Genomic DNA, 20,369 nt, shown 5'->3' on the forward strand with positions numbered 1-20,369 from the left:
GATTTACAATGTTGTGTTAGTTTCAGATGTATAGCTACATAATTCAGTTATACATATATCCATTCTTTTTCAGATTCTTTTTCCATATAGGCTGGAGAAGGCAATGGCACTCTACTCCAGTACTCTTGCCTGGAAAATCCCATGGACGGAGGAGCCTGGGAGGCTTCAGTCCATGGGGTTGTGAAGAGTCAAACATGACTGAGCGACTTCACTTTTACTTTTCACTTTCATGCATCAGAGAAGGAAATGGCAACCCACTCCAGTGTTCTTGCCTGGAGAAGCCCAGGGACGGCAGAGCCTGGTGGGCTCCCGTCTATGGGGTCGCACAGAGTCGGACATGACTGAAGCAACTTAGCAGTTAGCAGTTCCATATAGGCTTACCATGGAATATTGAGTAGAGTTTCCTATGCTATACACAGGTCCTTGTTGGTTATGTATTTTGTATGTAGGAGTGTGTATATGTTAATCTCAACCTCCTAATTGATCTCTCCCCAACACCTTTCCCTTTCAGTAACCATAAGTTTGTTTTCAAAGTCTCTGAGTGTTTGTTTCATAAATAATTTAATTTCTATCATTTTTTTTTTAGATTCCAAATCTAAGTGATATCATACCATATTTGTCTTTCTCTGTCTGACTTCACTTAGTATGCTAATCTCTAGGTCTATCCATGTTGCTGCCAATGGCATTATTTCATTCTTTGTTATGACTGAGTACCAGTCCATTGTACACATTGTCTTTCTCCATTCATCTGTCAGTGGACACTTAGGTGGCTTCCAGGTCTTGGCTATTGTAGGTTGTGCTGCAGTGGACCCTGGGGTGCATGTATCTTTTCAAATTACGGCTTTCTCTGGATATATGCCCAGAAGTGGGATTGCTGGATCATATGTTACTTTTGTTTTTAGTGTTTTAAGGAAGACACACTATTCTTCATCGTGGCTGTACCAATTTACATTCCCACCAACATTGTGGACGAATTCCCTTTTCTCCACACCCTCTCCAGCATTTGCTGTTTGTAGACTTTTTGATGATGGCCATTCTGACCTGTGTGAGGCGATACTTCATTGTGGTTTTGATTTGCATTTCTCTAACAATTAGTGATGTTGAGCATCTTTTCATGTGCTTGTTGGCCATTTGTATGTCTTCTTTGGAGAAAGGTCTATTTAGGTATTCTGCCAACTTTTTTTTTATTGGATTGTTTATTTTTTTGATATAGAGCTGGAAGATGATGATGATGATGAAAGTCGCTCAGGCGTGTTCGACTCTTTGTGACCCCATGGACTACACAGTCCATGAAATTCTTCAGGCCAGAATACTGGAGTGGGTAGCCTTTCTCTTCTCCAGGGATCTTCTCAACCCAGGGATTGAACCCAGGTCTCCCGCATTGCAGGCGGATTCTTTACCAGCTGGGCCACAGGGAAGCCCAGAGTTGTCTGAGCTGTTTGTGTATTTTGGAGATTAGTCCTTTGTTGGCTGCGCCATTTGTAAAAATGTTCTCCTATTGTGTGTTGCCTTTTCATTTTGTTTATGGTTTCCTTTGCTGTGCAAAAGCTTTTAAATTTAATTAAGTCCCATCTGTTTATTTTTGTTTTTATTTTCATTACTTGGTTTGTATTTAAATATCTGATAGGAATGGTTCCTTCTCATTATTTTCCTGGTTTCTCTTTTCCTTTGTTTTTCTATATAAACTTAGAACCAACTGGCCCAGTAAAAAATCCTATTTTTATTTAAATGAAAGCACATTAAATTTATGCACTAACACAGGGCTTCCCAGTGGTGAAGAACCTGCCTGCTGATGCAAGAGATGCAGGTTCGATCCCTGGATTGGAAAGATCCCCTGATGGAGGAAATGGCAACCCAATCCAGTATTCTTGCCTAGAAAATTCCATTGACAGAGGAGCCTGGCAGGCTAGTCCACAGGGTGACAAAGTCAGACATGACTGAGCACGCATGCGTGCGTACACATACACACACACACATGAGAAGAACTGATGATATCTTTATGTTATAGAGACTTCCTATCCAAGAACATAGTATTTCTATTTGCCCAAGTCTTTTCTGTCCCTAAGCAGTGATTTAAAGTTTTCTTTATATATATCTTTTCATTTTCCCCTTAAGTTTATTCTTAGGGATTTAAAAATTGTTGGCATGGGAAATAGGATGTTTCCTTCCATTTTTTTTCCTCTTTAATTACTGGTGGTTTGTATACATGAGGGCTATTGATTTCTATATTTTAATATTGTAGCCAGCTACCATACTGAATTCTTTTTTCCAGTTTTATTGAGATACAGTAGACATAGAACATTATATACTTTAAGATGGACAACATAATGATTCAGTTCAGTTCAGTCGCATCCGACTCGCTGCAACTCCATGAATTGCAGCACGCCAGGCCTCCCTGTCTATCACCAACTCCCAGAGTTCATTCAGACCTCACGTCCATCGAGTCGGTGATGCCATCCAGTCATCTCATCCTCTGTTGTCCCCTTCTCCTCCTGCCCCCAATCCCTCCCAGCATCAGAGTCTTTTCCAATGAGTCAACTCTTTGCATGAGGTGGCCAAAGTACTGGAGTTTCAGCTTTAGCATCAGTCCTTCCAAAGAAATCCCAGGGCTGATCTCCTTCAGAATGGACTGGTTGGATCTCCTTGCAGTCCAAGGCACTCTCAAGAGTCTTCTCCAACACCACAATTCAAAAGCATCAATTCTTCAGCACTCAGCCTTCTTCACAGTCCAACTCTCACATCCATACATGACCACTGGAAAAACCATAGCCTTGACTAGACGGACCTTTGTTGGCAAAGTTATGTCTCTGCTTTTGAATATGCTATCTAGGTTGGTCATAACTTTCCTTCCAAGGAGTAAGCGTCTTTTAATTTCATGGCTGCAGTCACCATCTGCAGTGATTTTGGAGCCCCCCAAAATATTGATTAGATATATACATATATTGTGAAATGATCACCATAGTTTAGTTAACATCTATTACCTCACATAGTTACTGAAAGGTTTTGCACCTAATTTCCAACGTGTGTGTGTTGGGCAGGGCAGATATTTCCACATCACCAACAAGCAAGCAGTTCTCTGACATCAGCTGGGTATCCTCTAGTTTAACATAATTCTGACACTATCTACCTGGAGATAGAATGAGATTCTACAGGTTGAGGGCTCAGTCTCTCAAAACTGCCCTCCTCTTCAGATGCCACTTACAACACTAGGTTGTCACCTGTGCTTCTGATCAACCAGCTACAGATTGGAGGTTCCCATTGCCCCCACTGCCTCGGGTTCAATTAATATGCTAGAGCAGCTTATAGAACTCAGGAAACCTGTTTACTCACTAGATTACTGATTTATTACAAAGCATGTTAAAGGAATGATCAACAGCCAAATGAAGAAATACGTATGAGTGAAGTCCTGAACAAATGAGGTTCTGTCTTGAAGTTTTGGTGCCGGCACTGGAAGCTCTTGGAACCCCCTTCTTTTGTTGTTGTTTTTTTTATTCTGGAGGAGTTATGACATAGGTATGATTGATAAGGGCTTCCCTGATGTCTCAGATGGTAAAGAATCCACCTGCAATACAGGGGATCTGGATTCGATCCCTGGGTTGGGAAGATCCCCTGGAGGAGCGCATGGCAACCTACTCCAGTATTCTTGCCTATAGAATCCCCATGGACAGAGGAGCCTGATGGGCTACAGTCCATGGGGTAGCAAAGAGTCCGACATGACTGAGCAACTAAGCACAACATAACCGGAAGTTTATACCTCTTAACCCCCTTTACCCATTTCCCCTACCCCCCATTCCTCACTCTGGCAACCACCAATCTGTTCTGTTTCTGCATTTGCTTTGTTTGTTTGTTTGTTTTTTTAGATTCCATAAAGAAGTGACATCAGACAGTATTTGTCTTTCTCTGACTTATTTCACTGAACATAATGCCCTCAAGTTCCACCCATGTTATTGCACATGGCAAGATTTATTCATTTTATGGCTTAACAACATTAATGTTATTGCACATGGCAAGATTTATTCATTTTATGGCTTAACAACATTAATATTCCATTGTATATTTTCCATACATATTTCCAAATATATCCACATATATTTCTATATACCAGATTTTCTTTATCCATTCATCTCCTGATAGACAATTAGACTGTTTCATGTCTTGGCTATTATATATAATGATGCAGTGAACCAACCAGTCCATCCTAAAGGAGATCAGTCCTGGGTGTTCACTGGAAGGACTGATGCTGAAGCTGAAACTCCAATACTTTGGCCACCTCATGAGAAGAGTTGACTCATTGGAAAAGGCTCTGATGCTGGGAGGGATTGAGGGCAGGAGGAGAAGGGAACGACAGAGGACGAGATGGCTGGATGGCATCACCGACTCGATGGACATGAGTTTGAGTGAACTCCGGGAGTTGGTGATGGACAGGGAGGCCTGGCGTGCTATGGTTCATGGGGTCACAAAGAGTCAGACACGACTGAGCGACTGAACTGAACTGAACTGATGCAGTGACCATGGGAGTGAAGATATCTTTTTGAGAGAGTAATTTTGTTTCCTTTGGGTAAATACCTAGAGATGGAATTGCTGGATGGTATGGTAGTTCTATTTTTACCTTTTTGAGGAACCAGCATATTGTTTTCCGCTGTGGCTATATAATTTACATCCTTACTAACAGTGTACCAAGGTTCCCTTTGATCTCTATTGTAACCAGCACTTGTTCTTGTCTTTCTGATAACAGCCATTCTAACAGGTGTGAGGTGATTTGCATTTTGATTGTTTTGATTTGCATTTTCCAGGCGATTAGTGGTGTTAAGCACCTTTTCATGCATTTGTTGGCCATTTGTATGTCGTCTTTGAAAAAAATATCTCTTAAGTTTCTCTGCCCATTTTAAAATCAGATTTTTTTTTGCTATCGAGTTCTTTATTTTGGATATTAACCTTTTATCAGATATATAATTTGCAAATATTTTCTCCCCTTTAGTAGACTGCTTTTTCATCTTGTTGATTTCCTTAGCTATGCAGAAGCTTTTTAGTTTGGTGTAGTCCCATTTGCTTATTTTTGCTCTTGTTGCTTGTAGTTACGCTGTTTAATAAGAAATGATGACTGTCAAGGCACATACCCCAGAGTTGTATGATTTCAGGTCTGATATTCATGTCTCTAAATCCATTTTGAGTTGGCTTTTGTGTATGGTGTAAGATTGGAGGTCCAGTTTCATTCTTTTGCATGTGGGTGTCCAGTTTTCCCTGCACCATTTACTGAAGAGATTATCCTTTCTTCATTGTATATTTTTATCTCCTTTGTTGCAAATTAATTGATCACATATGTGTGGGGTTTTCTGTGGACTCTTTCTTTGATCTGTTATTTTTATGCCAATACCATGCTAGTTTGATCACTATAGCTGTGTAATAAAGTTTCAAGTCAGGAAGTGAGAAGCTTTTGGCTTTGTCATCTTTTCTAAAGATTTCTTAGCTGTTTGGGCACCTTTGTGGTTCCATATAAATTTTTAGAATGGTTTTTTCTATTTCTGTGAAAAACACCATTAGAATTTTGATAGAGATTGTATTGCTTTGGTTAATATGGACACTTCAACAAATTAATTCTTCCAGTCCATGAGTTCAGAGTATCTTTCCATTTATTTGTGTATTCCTCAATTTCCTTTAGCAGTGACTTAGTTTTCAGTGTTCAAATTCTTCATCTCCTTGGTGAAATTTATTTTTAAGTATTTTATTCTTTTTGATGCAATTGTAAATAGAACTGTTTTCTCAATTCTTTTTCTGATATTGTGTATAGGAATGCAACTATGTATTGTTTTTTGTTTTTTGTACCCTGAAGCATGTGATATATCCCAGAGAGCGTTCCATGTGTGCTTAGGAAGAATGTATATTCTGCTACTTTGGATGAAATGTTCTGTAAATGTGTTAAATACATCCAGTCTAACACATGTAGTTTAAGTCCAGTGTTTGTTTATTGTCTGCCTGGGTGATCTACCTGTTTTTGAAAGTGGGGTATTGAATTCCCCTACTATTATGTGTAACTGTTTCTTCCCTTAGTTCTGTTAGTGTTTGCTGTATGTATTTAGGCGCTCCTATGTTGGGTACATAAATATAAATGTTGTAGCCTCTTGTTGGATTGACCTGTTTATCATTACAGAATCACCTTTTCTTGTCTCTTTTTACAGTCTTTTTTAAATGTCTGTTTTGTCTGATATACGTATAATATCCCCAGCTTCCTTTTAGTTTCCATTTGCTTGGAATCTTCTTTTCCATTCCTTCACTTTCAGTCTGTGTCCTTAAAGCTGAGATGAATCACTTGGTTGATGGCAGGTAGTTGGATCTTGCTTTTTTTTTTAATCCATTAGCCACTATATCTTTTGATGGGAGTATTTAGTTCATTTACATTTAATAATTGGTAGGAATGGACTCACTTTTGCCATTAAAAATTTTTTTTTTTCTGGAAATTTGTGACTTCTTTGTTCTTTCCTTCTTTATCTTTTCCTTTGTGATTTGATGGTGGCTCAGATGGTAAAGAAGCTGCCTGCAATGCAGGAGACCCAGGTTCAATCCCTGGGTCAGGAACATCCCCTGGAGAAGGGAATGGCAACCCACTCCAGTATTCTTGCCTGGAGAATTCCATGGACAGAGGCGCCTGGCGGGCTATAGTCCATGGGGTCGCAAAAAGTCAGACATGACTGAGCGACTAAAACTTATTTGTGATTTGATGGTTTTCTGTAGTGGTATCCTTAGACTCCTTTCTTTTTCTCTTTTGTGTAACTATTATAGATTCTTGCTTTCTGGTTACTATGAGACTTTTATAAAATGTCTTATTGTGACTATTTTAAGTTGATAACAACTTATGTTAAAATGCATACTAAGCTCTATATTTTTACTCTTGCCCCAACACTTACATTTATGTTTTTGGCATAACAGTTTGCATCTTTACACTTTGGGTATCCTTTAACAAATTATTGAAGTTATAGTTATTTTTGCTTTTAACCTTCATACTAGATTTAAAAGCGATTTACCTACCACCATTACAACATTAGAGTATTCTGAATTTATATATTTTTCTTTACTGGTGAGATTATACCCTTATATTACTAATCAGTATCTTTTGTTTCAGCATGAAGAAGTCCCTTTAACATTTCTTGTAAGGCTGGTCTAGTGGTGATGAATTCCTTCAGCTTTTGCTTTTTTTTTTTTTTTTTTAAGAAAACTTGATTTCTCTTTCAACTGCTCAAGGACAGATTTATTGGATAGAGTATTCTTGGTTCAGTTTTTTCTTTCATAACTTTGAATATATTGCTATTCTCTCCTGGCCTATAAAGTTTCTGCTGAAGAAATCTCACAGTCTTACTGGGGTTCCCTTTTACATAACAAGTTGTTTTCTCATGCTACTTTTAAGATTCTCTCCTTGTCTATAACTCTTGATACTTTAATTACACTGAGCCTTTGAGTGTTTAGATTCATCTTATTTAAAACTCTCTATAGGTTTTCCTGAATCTGGATGTCTGTTTCTTTGTCCATGTTATGAATGTTTTGAGCCTTTATTCCTCTGAATATGCTTTCTGCCCCCCTTTCTCTTCTCCTTCTGGAACCCCTATAATGCAAATATTGATCCACTTGAAGGTGCCCCATAAGTCTCAAGCAACTGTACTCTTTTTCATTCTTTTTTCTGTTTGTTCCTCTGATTAAATGGATTTCATTGCCCTGTCTTAAAGTTTGCTTGGTTCTGTCTTTCACTTGATCTACTCTGATGTTGAGCCCCTCTATTGTTGAATTTTTTAGTTCAGTTATGATTGATATGTCCTTTAGTTCTGCGATTTCTGTTCAGTACTTTTATATTTTCCGTCTCTTTGTTGAAATTCTCACTTCATTCATTGATTGTTCTCTTGACCTTGGTGAATATCTTTATGACCATTATTTGGAACTCTTTATCAGATAAATCACATACCCTCATTTCACTAAGGTCTTTTTCTAAGATTTAATCTGGTTCTTTTGTTTGTTACATGTGTGTGTCCGTGCTCAGTTGTGTCCAACTCTGCAACCCCATGGACTGTAGCCCACCAAGCTCCTCTGTCCACGGACTTTTCCACACAAGGCTACTGGAGCAGGTTGCCATTTCCTACTCCAGGGGATCTTCCCAACACAGGGGTGGAACCCATGCCTCTTGTGTCTCTTGCACTGGCAGATTTTTTTTTTTCACCACTGTGCCATCTGTACACACTCCTGTTTCTTTCTTTTTGACTCTCAGAGTTGGTTTCTGTGCCTTTGATGAGCAGCCACCTTTCCCAGTCTTCATGGAGTTTTGTGGGGAAGTTGAACCTTATCATTTAGCCTGGCCCTAACTCTTGCTTGTTTCTCCAATCTCTGTGTTTGTTCAAGCCATCTCTTTGTTCTTAGTGGCTCTCAGTAGTTGAGAGTGTGCCAAGACCTGTCAGTGTCCCAGAGGGAAGGATCTCAGTCAGCACCTTGATATAAGCTCATTGGATGCTGGGCCCTCAGGCAGCAGCTTCTGAAGTATGCAGGTGAGCCTCTCTCATAGAAGGCGTGAAGCTGAGCGTTTCTCTCTGCTGTGTATTGAGGAGGATACCTGGTTAACAAGAGTGTTATTGCTTGTTATAATTCAGTGGGACCTGGAACTCAAGCCCTTGTGACCACAAAACTGAGATTATAAAGATTTGTGGCCTCAGGGCAGGATCTCCAAAAGCCAGGGCTCCAGACGTGTACACATCCCTTTCAAGGAGACACCAACGATCTGAAGCAGGGCAGAGGGAAGGTGCAGAGATATCACCTGCTGGCCTCTCTGATCTGCAGGAAGAACTGCAGTCTCTTCCTAGACATGTGCTAAATTAGAGACCTGACTCTTAGGCAGCAGCTTTTATAGTCTGCAAATAGACCTCTTTCAGGGAACGACTTAAAGACAGGCATATCTGTCTGCTGCGTCTGGACTGATCCCTGGGGGGAGAGCCATGGTGATTCCAAGGAGCCTTTTAAGAACTGCATCTTAGTTTGCATGTCTCACAGTTGTCATGGATACATTCTTCATGGGCTTTCAGAGTGAGATGTTTTGGTGGCCCGTCACTCAGGTGAGAATCAGGTAGAAGTTGGGACACTGGATGTTGGATTCAAACCCTTCACTCCCCAGGGAAAATCTGAGGTTGTGAGTTTCTTCCCAAGTGTAGGTTTGTCTGTCAGGGTGGGGCTTATGGTGAGAGAGTGTCTCAGCGTTTCTTACTCTTTTTGATGTGGGTTTTTTTTTTTTTTTTCTCATTTGCTCAATGTGTGGGAGTCACTCAGCTAGTATCTGGATTTCTTTCAGAGAGAATTAGTCAATGTGTAGGTGTAGATTTGGTGTGTCTGTCAGAGTTCAGGAGTTTCTTGTGTTGCCATCTTTCACCAAAACCCTTGAATTCGTTTTGTTTGTTTATAATAGTTATCTCTTTTTTTTTCTTTTGAACAGTCTTATAATCTGCAAATAATAATTTTGTCTTTCCCATTCCAATTTTTATACCTCCGATTTTTTTCCCCTACTGGTTGATTGCCCTGGCTAGTACCCCCAGAACAATGTTAAATAAATAATTGGGGTGATAACGGATGACCTTGTCATCTTGTTTCTGACCTTTATGAGAATCCTTCTAGCATGTTCTCTTTAAGTCAGCTTTTAAATCGAGAGAAAGACAGAGAGCTCTTTTATTATCTTAAAAAAGTAGGTATCTATTCTTTAAGAGTTTATGTCAGTAATAAGCACTGATGAAATACATAGCCTGGCTGTGTGTTTGATTGTATAAGTATTTCGCTGAGACACCTGGTTTGAAGTGACTCTTTACTGGCTGGTTGTGGCGTGCCAAAGCCTCCAAGCGTGTACAACGGATGGTGCTTGTACTTGGTGTCTCTAGAGAGCCAAGAAAATGCCCTGAAGTGTGACTCATTGTGCCCCGCCTGCCTCCTCTCCCAGTCTATGAGAAGGATGCCCAGCGTTCAGGTGAAAGGATTATTGTCATTGGAAAGCAAAGGGGGATGAAATAGCTGGAAGACGATATCCCAGTTTCCTGTTGCTGCTGTAACAGATAACTACCAGTTTAGTGGCTCGAAACAACGCAAATCTATTATCTTACAGTTCTGTAATTCAGAAGCCCGAAATGGCTCTCACTGGGCTGGAATTAAGATGTTGGCAGGGCAGGCTACATTCTTTTCTGAAGACTCTCGGGGAGAATCTGTTTTCTTTCCAGGTTCTAGATACTGTCCCTGTTTTTATTTTTTTCACTTACAGCCACTTCCTCCATCTTCAAAGCCAGCAAGGTAGCATCTCTCTAATGCAGCTTTCATTGTCAAGTCTCTTTCTCTGACTCTCTTCTGCCTTCTTCTTCCACTAGTAAGGACTTTTGTGATTACACTGGGCTCACCCCAATGTGAAGATCAGTTGATTTGGAGCCCGAGTTCCCCTGTGATTGTGACCTGATGTCTTCACCGAGTCCAGGGGTGAGGACATCTTGGGAACCATTTTTCTGCCTACCACAAGTGTTAGTCTCTCAGCCGCATCTGACTCTTTGAGACTGTATGGACTGTAGCCTGCCAGGCTCCTCTGCCCATGGGATTTTCCAGGCAAGAATACTGGAGTGGGTTGCCATTGCCTGCCTACCACAACTGGCATAAATTTAGGAAGGTCCATGGCATCTTAGTAAAGGGGAGCAAACCTAGGGAACAGGCAAAGAGGAGAGGAAGGGGCCAGCAATGGAGAGGGTGACCCAGCCCTGCTTCTTTGGGGACACCAGGAAGCCACGGGGGGAGCCAAGCTGATGTCTGTAGACCTTCCACTGACTTTTTAAAGATGAATCAACTTCATTTCTTTAGAGCATCTTTGGCTCACAGCAAAATTGAGCAGAAATTGCAGAGAATTTACACATGCCCCATTCCTCCCCACGCAGCGTACCCTGACTTTGAGGGATCCCCGCATGCACCTTCTCCTGGGGGAGGAGTGTAATAATTCTTTCTATTAGTGTTTAGGGTGGGGTGCACAGGGCTCTGACCCTGAGATGCCAATCCTATTGGCCTATATGTGGCCACCTCTTCTCTGGTGGCCCAGGACACTTAACAGGGCCCTTAAAGAGAAGAATGGATCCTTCCTTCGTAATTGAAGGAAAATTCGCAACATTGATACTGGTGAAGGTCATTCCTATGACACTATTACCCACATTTAAGTTCTACTTTCCAGTAGTTTGCATAAGAGAAAGGCCGAATGCAACAACATGTCAGATAACTGCATGGTTATTCATGAGCCAAGATGACATTCTGGGCTGAACTGAACGCTTGTGGCTTAGCGCTGCTCGTACAAGCTCCAAGTATAACTCAAAGGCCAAGTCAGGCCTGGGAAGGGTTTAGGAGTCCTGGGGTAGAGTGTAAGAGTTTGGATTGGAGGAAAGTCAAACATGTAGATGTTGAGGGCTTGGCCAGGTCTTGATGGTCGCAAATGGAAGGCCATGGAGGCCAGACTCGCTGGCAGTTTGGCTGCGTGTAGGCAGGCAACGTGAAGGGCCAGCTGGCTTCACTGAGCCTCCCACGGCAGCTGCCTTTGTGGAGTCCTTGAGGATGGAGTGTGCAGCAGTAAAGCGTGACAGTTCAGGGTCAAATGCTGTCGGGGCAGCTCCAATGAGTGCTTTGTAGTCTTGGTTGCACCTGAATTTGATTGCCTTTAATATTGCCTGAGATAAATGGACTGCTGGCTAGGGTGGATTTTTTTTTTTTTTTTTTTTGCTTTTGCTACTTGAAGATTTTTATTGTAATTGTTTTTGTGGAAAAGACTGTTTACGGCAATGCTTCGAACCTGCACTCCTTTTTTCATCTCGGTATCTCTGTCACTTCTGGTGACAGAGTGCTTTAAGTACTTTATTACGTGTCTTCTGGACTGACTTCTTTTATTTCACAGCTTTGGTGGTAGGGGAGGGGGGCCTCTGGGCTCTACGTGAAAATGAATGGTGATAGGATGTTGCTAAACTTGATTATCGTGGATGGTTCAATTTGCCTTTGATCTCCAGGAGTCTGCAAGACGCTTGATGTTTTATTAATTGTCCATTTAAATTTGGGGGTAAATGTAATACCTCATTAAACAAGAGAGGAGCAAGGAGAGCCTTATTATCCTTTCCTTCAGCCTGTTAGAGCACAAAAAGGAGCAAATCATAGCTGCTCAGGCTGGTTTTAAGAGTCTTATTTATCCAAATGGCAAGAGACTGTGGCTTCCATTAGGCTCTTAGGGTCCTTGCTGTGTGGGTGTTGCTTCGTTGGTGTGTCTGCCACCTTCTTGGCTGATGCCTCTAATGGGCAGGTCTGGGTTCAGTGGCGCTGTGTAGGTCCTGCTGCCTGCCTCGATTGAAAAAAAATAAAATACTACCAGCTTGTTATATGTGTGCTGTGCTTCAGCATTTAAAAACATCATTATATATAATATCTCAGAGACCCTTCAAGTGGAGGAAACTCCTCCGTGCTCCTGGGGAGTATTAATACATATTAATATGTATGTAGGCTGTATGCATACATCGCTATAGTATTTGCATGGTGATTTATAATTTACAAAACACTTAGAAGTATATCCTCTCATGGAGGGGAAACTTCTGAACGCCCCTGCTTCCTGGAGTATAAATAAATATTAAAGTGGGCTTAATAGCACCAGGATTGCTTCCTCTGTTAAATTAGATCCTTTACTTAAAACTTGGACACCAGCAGACTTGTAGCTTCACTGAGGACCACTGATCATGCCAGGAAAGACGGCATTTTTCTACTATTACAAGACAACTCCTTAGCTCTTGCGAAGCTTTCCCTTGATGCTCTCTTGCAGCTGGGAGAATAGAAAGTAGAGCAATAGCTCTTGAGCAAGCTGTCATTCCTGTGCCTGGGTTTCCTGCTTAAATTTTTTTTTTTTTTTCCATTTTTAAGCTACAGGCAGATGACTGTCCACTTCAGATGTCAGAGAGTCTGGTGGAGGAACGTGCCTGTCTTTTAGGCACTCTTATACCCACGGACGGAGGAGCCTGGTAGGCTACAGTCCATGGGGTCGCAAAGAGTTGGACATGACTGAGCGACTTCACTTCACTTCATACTTACGGGCACCATTTTTAAATTGTTATATTTTGGGAACATCTTTTCCTGGTGTTTCTTGTTTGTGTTTCTAGATTTGATAGAAATCAGGAATATCCTTATATGTGAATCTGCTCACATTCCTTGCCCCCTTCTGTAGCTTTCTAGAGGTGCTGACCCTGTACCAGATTGGTTTTTTTTTCTTGCTGACATCTGCTCTACATTCAGAGGCCAGTTCAACTGCATATTACTGAATCTGTGATAATATTTATTCAAGGGAATGAGAATTATTTCAAGTACATTCCTCTCAGTTACATCATCTGTTCTATTCTTAAAATAATTGACTAATTTTGAGGAAGTCTGATGCTCAATTTTAAACACTTTATATTTGTCGATGATTTTGAAGCAAAATGTCCTGATACCCATTTTTCTTTCTACCTTTTAGTAATAGAGCTCTGTTTCAGTCAGACACATGGCCTCCAGCTCTAAACTACAATTCCCAGCCTCCTTTGCAGCTGTGTATGGCCACGTGACTGAGTTTGCCCAATAGGATGTGAGTGGGAGTGATGTATGCAACTTCATGGCTTCTACTATATGATTCTTGCTTTGGCTTCTCCCTTTTCTGCTTCTGCCACCTGGGAAAAGGCAGAAAATAGAGCAACCTTGCAAACCACATGTGGGCTATGGTCTTGTCCCGTGTCCCCTCTTCACATCTCCATTCAACTGCAGACTGAAGTGTTTGGCAGAGCAACTTGCTCTGTTCTTTAATAAAAATGTTAAAAGTTGAGCACTTAAATTAGAGAATACATTTCAATGAAAGCTCTCTGTGTGAAGGCAGGAGTAGTAGGGCCTGGAGATTGTGACTGGTCCCCTGCCTTCCTTCTCTCCTTTCTCCAAGTCATTCTCCAAATGACTGTCAAAGACAGGCAACTCTACTGCTAAAAATCCTAAAATCTTCTGCTGGCTCCCAAGGTACCTAAAACCCCAAACCCTTAGCATAGAGTAGAGATGACAGAATTTGGGCTGAAAAACATTCCTGAACAAAAATATTGTAAACATCAAAGCTTTGGTCTTCTAATAGAGAATCTGGAGGAAAGTGTTTCAGGATTTGTTTAGAAGCTCAGTAACGTCAGGTCTCTGCTTGAATTTGCTTCAGTTCTTATAGATTTTACCTCACAGTTATATGGGGCTGCAGCAGCTCGAGGCTTCGCATCCTCTTACGTATCCAAATGCAGGAAGGGAAAAGGCCCTGTCTTTATCAGGGAGGAAGCTATTTTCCAGAACCACCTGGCAAACTTTTCCTCATCTCTCTTTGGCCAGATTGATTCATATGCCTATGCCTTAGCTGCAAGTTGGCTGGGAAAGTGAGAGTCTCTTGTGGAAGGGAAATTCTACATATGATACACAGGGGAGCGGGCATGGCTGTAGGGCAGGCAGTTGAGCATGTACCCCAAGAGCCTCATGTACTTCCCTGAAGCAAAAACTATGACTGTAAGTTGAAATATAAAAAATGTATTTCCTGTAACCATAAGGCCCATCACAAACATTTCTTTTGAATTGTTATTGTTATGATTTATTGGTCAGAACACAACTGACCAAAACAACATGAGGTGCACATTTTGGTAAATAATGAAACAAATCAGATTTTACTGGAAATATATTTCTTAATGCTACTAAAGCATGTGTAAAGTGGAAGAATATTATTGCTGAATAGGATAGGGTCTCACTTCAACTGCATTCTAATTTCATGTGTGTGGATTGAGGTGTTGAGTAACCTCACTCACAAAAATAAGCTGATGGAAACGGAAGGCATTTTATAAACTGCAAAGTTAATCGTGTCTTTGGACTCTGTGAGTTATATATTGAAACGCACATGGTGATCTATTGTTGTTCAGTCACTCAGTTCAGTTCAGTTGCTCAGTCGTGTCCAACTCTTTGTGACCCCATGGTCTGCAGCACACGGGGCTTCCCTGTCCATCACCAACTCCCAGAGTTTACTCAAATTCATGTCCATTGGGTTGGTGCTGCCATCCAACCATCTCATCCTCTGTCATCCCCTTCTCCCGCCTTCAATCTTGCCCAGCATCAGGGTCTTTTCAAATGAGTCAGTTCTTCACATCAGGTGGCCAAAGTATTGGAGCCTCAGCTTCAGTCCTTTCAATAAGTATTCAAGATTGATTTTCTTTAGGATTGACTGATTTGATCTCCTTGCAGTCCAAGAGACTCTTCAGAGTCTCTTCAGAGTCTTCTCCAGTGCCACAGTTAAAAAGCATTAATACTTCAGTGTTCTGCCTTCTTTTATGGTCCAACTTTCACATCCACACATGACTACTGGTAAAACCATAGCTTTGACTATACAGACCTTTGTCGGCAAAGTGATGTCTGTGCTTATTATTACACTATGTTTGTCGAAGCTTTTCTTCCAAGGAGCAAGCATCTTTTAATTTCGTAGATAGTGATCTATAATAAAAACTAAATATAAGGTTTGGGATGAGTGAGAGGCATTTCTTTCTCTTGTAAAGGAGGAGGAGGAGACATGGGAAAGGGGACCCTCATAATAGTTCTGTCAAAGGGTGTATTCAGCAGATCAGATGTAGGGAGAGGGGAGAGGAAAGCTGAGAGATGAAAATTGATTGCCTTAAACCCTTTCAGGCACAGTGTTCCTCTTGGAGACCCTTTGGAGACCTGCAGTGATACCTGTACCCCAGTTTAAAGACCCTGGTTGTGAGGATCAAGTGAGATAATGTACATGAAAGCCTTTTGTGTGAAGTGAAGAACGTTACAGGTGATGTTAATAATAACTGTATGTTTTGTTTTTCCAAACTTGTGACGACAGCCCACAGGGGCTCTAAGGATTTCATGTTATGAGTCCTGAAAGCTGTCCACTAACAGGCAAGGCAGGTCCTGCCAGGCTTGCTGAGAACGTTCCCCCAGGATGAAGGAAGAAGACTGGAGGGAGAGAGTGAGAAGTGACCCTTTTTATGGGGAGTGTTGACTGGGGCTGGAGAAGGCGGGGATGGTTGGAGTGGGTGTGTAGGAGAGGATGTCCTCCTGTCCCCTGGATGGATGTCTGCCCTTCCACAGTGTGTGCTGAGCAGGTCTGGTCTGTGTGAACAAAGGGAGGAACCCTGGAAGGACACTTTTAAGGTCCCCATTTTAAGACAAACAGAAGTGTAATCCATCCAGGTGCTCAAGCCCAGGAGGCCAGACAGTTCTGGGGTCTGTAAGGACAGGTCGGATGGTATGAAGTGACCAGCTAAGGGCAGCCAGGCCACAGGGTCACCCTCAGTGGTTGGGGAAGCTGCCTGGGGATGTGTTCTCTGCCAGCAGGGCTTGGGGACCACAGCTTAGATTGGTGATAGTGACCAATAAAGGGGGGAGCACCTTCTGTGTAGTTACGTGTGCTAAGTGGCTTTAATTGTGTCCAACTCTCTGCGACCCCATGGACTGGAGCCCACCAAGCTCCTCTGTCCATGGGGATTCTCCAGGCAAGAATGCTGGAGTGGGTTGCTGTGTCCCGCTCCAGGGCATCTTCCCAGCCCAGAGATAGAACTACAGTGCCTCCTGCACTGTGTAGTTGCTGAAGTTGGAGAGGTCTCTTGGCTTTCTTGTTTCTCTTGCTCTGATGCCAGAAGAGCAGGCCCAGGAGAGGGGATGGGAAAGTGGGCCAGGCTCACCCCTCCATCCACTCCATGCAGTGCTGCTCGGGGGCTAAGCAGCTGGAGAGCAACTCCACATTCACAGACACCGCCTTAGTGGCTTGAAGTCCACCTGGCGGGAGGATTGACAGCACAAGGGCCAGCAGACTCGACCAATCCCTGTGTCCCCCTCCTTTCCGAGTTGAGAAGGGTCAGGGCGCCTCACCTTCCCCAGCACGCCCCTGACCCCTGGTCCCTGGAACCAGGAGCTGAGCACATGGTGCCGGGGAAGGATGTGAGTCAAGTGTGAGACTGAGGTTTCAAACTGGACAAGTCTTATAGGTGACGAGGTGAATAATTAAGTGATTGAAAAGCTGTTAAATGGGGTTAAAGCATCTTTTTTATTTTTGAGATTTTATTTATGTATTTTTTGGCTGTGCTGGTCTTGGTTGCTGTGTGGGCTTTTCTCTAGTTGAGCCAAGCAGAGGCTGCTCCTCATTGTGGTGCGCGGGCGTTTCATCGCGGTGGCTTCTCTCGTTGAGGAGCTCGGGCTCTAGGCATGCGGGTGTCAGTAGCTGTGGCGGTCGGACTTAGTTGCCGGGCAGTATGTGGGATCTTCCCAGCCCAGGGATCGTACCCGCGTTCCCTGCATTGGCAGGTGGATTCTTAACCACTGGACCCACCAGGGAAGTCCCAAAACGTCCTTTAAGGGAGCCTGTGACCCATCAGAAGAGTTGAATTTGGCAGAGCATAATGGTATGTGAGAAAAATAACCTGTCTCATGTCTATATTTTATAAATGGAACCTCCCCAGTCACACTGCCCACCTTCACACAACTGAAGATATTGATTGGAAAGCAGCCCATTTTAATCCAGAGTTGCTGAACATGATAAAAGTGTTGGGATTTTTTAAGAGTTGTTCCTTGACATGAGCCAACTGATCTCAAGCCTTTTCTTCCCCTTGGGTTTCGCCCCTGGAACCCCTGGGCCACAGAGCAGCGCTGATGGGGTTGGAGGTCTGGTCCTGCCTCCAGCGGGGGTGGACCCCTCCCTCAGCCAGGCTGGTTCTGGCTCCAGCAGCAGATTCTACAGAAGTGTCAGTTACCCGCCCTCCAGAACTCCAGGCTGTTTCTAAGGATGAGCAGCTGTGCAGAGTGGGTTCTTTTGCAAAACAGAATCCTCTAACGAGACTAATTGTTTTGTAATAGGACTTTCACAGGCAAAGAAAAAACCCTCTTGCATAAAAGCAAATGGATTCTCTCCTAGGAACGCACATCCTCTGCCCAGCAGGTACTGAATTGCAGATGGTGTTGTTCCGCTCCCAACTGGGTGTCTAATGAAGGAAAAGGGGCCCACTCCCCTTGCCTCTCCCCGCCCCCAACACTGATGATGCCCTTTTCTGTGTTCACTGAGATTCACTCTGAGTGGAGGGAAATCTATATTAAACAAAGGTAAGAGATTTGAGATTTCAGCTCAGTTCAGTCACTCAGTCATGTCCGACTCATGGGCTGCAGCACGCCAGGATTCCCTGTCCATCACCAACTCCCAGAGTTTACTCAAACTCATGTCTATTGAGTCGGTGATGCCATCCAACCATCCCATCCTCTGTCATCCCCTTCTCCTCCTGCCTTCAATCTTTCCCAGCATCAGGGTCTTTTCAAATGAGTCAGTTCTTCACATTAGGTGACCAAAGTATTGGAGTTTCAGCTTTAGCATCAGTCCTTCAGGTATGACCTAAATCAAATCCCTTATGATTATACAGTGGAAGAGAGAAATAGATTCAAGGGATTAGATTTGAGATTTATGTGGAATTTAAATCAAGGGGGAAAAAAAGGACCTGTACAGTTATTTCCAGGCTGATAATACTTTAAGGGCCAAGCCTGTTGTCCATCAGCTTTCCATTCCAGGTAGTTCCAGGAACATGGAGAAGCCTCTGTACCAGTTCAGACTGTGTTTGGCTGAACAGTAGTTTCAGTAAAATAGGATTTTTTAAAAAAATTTTTTTCTCTCATGTAACGAAAGAGTTGTGTGGATTATCCAGGGCTGGTGTAGCTACTCAATGGAGCTACTGTGGACCCTGGTCCCCTCTAGCTTCCAGATACTTCCTTCACATGGAGCACCTCTGCTCAGGGTGGCAGGATGGCCACTCTTCCTCCAGGCATCGCCCCTCAGTTGCAGGCAGGAGGGAGGGCACTAGACATAAGTGCAGAGGTGATGGGCCATGAGATGGGGGTTCCACTCCTTGCTTTTTACCCAGATGAGTTGAAAACTTTTATCCACACAAAAACCTGCACACAGAATTTTATGGGAGCTTTATTCATAATTGCCAATCAGGCACAACCAAGATGTCTTTCCATAAGTGAATGGATAAATAAACTGAAATATATCCAGTCAACAGAATACTATTTGGCTCTAAAAGGAAATGAACTATCATGCCATGAAATGGCATGGAGGAAACTTATTACTAAGTGAACTAAGCCAATCTGAAAAGGCTGCGTGCTGTATGATTCCAACTATAAGACATCCTGGAGAAGACAAAGCTATGAAGACAGTAGAAATGTCAGTGGTTGCAGGAGATAGAGGTAAGGAAGGGAAGGATAGATGGAACACAGGGGATTTCTATGGCAATGAAACTAACTATGTATGAATCTCTAATGGTGGATCCATGTCGCTGTGTATTTTTCAAAACCCATAGGCTGTACAATACCGAGAATGAACTCTAAACTGTAGACTTCGGGTGATAAGGATGTATCAGTGTATGTTCATCAGCTGTAACAAATGTACCCCTCTAGGGTGGTGTGTTCAAAGTGGGAGGATGTCCAGGTGTGGACGGGGGAGGCTGTTCATGTGTAGGGGCAGGAGGCTTCTGACAACTCTGTACTTTCTGCTCAACCCTGCTGTGGACCTCAAATTTCTCTTTCTCTCAAAAAATATTAAAAAAAAAAAGTGATGGGTCAACTGAATCTGTCCATTTTCATCAACAAAATAATAGCTTCCATAGAAGTTCCACACAGTAGACTTCTGCTTATACCTCATCGGCCAAAAAGTGGGTCACATGACTACTTAGTCCCCAGGCTGCACAGGAGTGACTATTTTTATTTATTTATTTATTTTTCGGAGGTACTTTTCCCTCAGTTTTGTTGAGATATAATTGATATATGTATAAGTTCAAGGTATACAGCATAATGACTTGACATATATATATTGTGAGATGATTAGCATGGTAGGTTTAGCTAACATCCATCTCTCAAATAGTTACAAAAAAAAAATCAATTTTTTTCCCCTTGTGCTAAGAAATTTAAGAATTACTCTTGGTAGCTTTTAAATGTACTGTTTTACATTGTAACTATACGCATCGTGTTGTACATTATAAACTCTGTAGAGATTTGTCTTATAACTGGGAGTTTGTATCTTTGGACCAGCTTCATCCAATTTTCCCATCCTTCACTTCACACTCTGGTAACCACAAATCCGGTCTCTTTCTTTGTGATTAAAATTCTTTTTATATTTCACATATGAGTGAGATCATACAGTATTTGTCTTTCTCTGTTTGACTTCCTTCACTTAGCACAATGTGCTCAAATTCCATTCATATTGTTATAAATGGCTGAATAGTTTTCCATTGTATATATACAGACACCATATTTTCTTTCTCTTTTTTTGGCCA

The 20,369-nt window shown here is 42.3% G+C and overlaps 1 long non-coding RNA gene across 2 annotated transcripts in view; it reads left to right on the plus strand.

Moving 5' to 3' along the window:
- Positions 1-20,369, plus strand: part of LOC123328827 — a 47,837-nt gene that overhangs the window by 14,131 nt on the left and 13,337 nt on the right. The window contains exon 3 of one of the 2 annotated variants that reach the window (XR_006639915.1): positions 12,925-13,040. The exons of the other annotated variant lie outside the window; for it this stretch is intronic. This is a non-coding gene — a long non-coding RNA (uncharacterized LOC123328827). Of the gene's footprint in view, positions 1-12,924; positions 13,041-20,369 lie in introns of those variants that run through there. 2 annotated transcript variants of the gene reach the window in all.

This window comes from Bubalus bubalis, chromosome 13, assembly GCF_019923935.1.
Source record: "Bubalus bubalis isolate 160015118507 breed Murrah chromosome 13, NDDB_SH_1, whole genome shotgun sequence".
Classification (NCBI taxonomy): domain Eukaryota; kingdom Metazoa; phylum Chordata; class Mammalia; order Artiodactyla; family Bovidae; genus Bubalus; species Bubalus bubalis.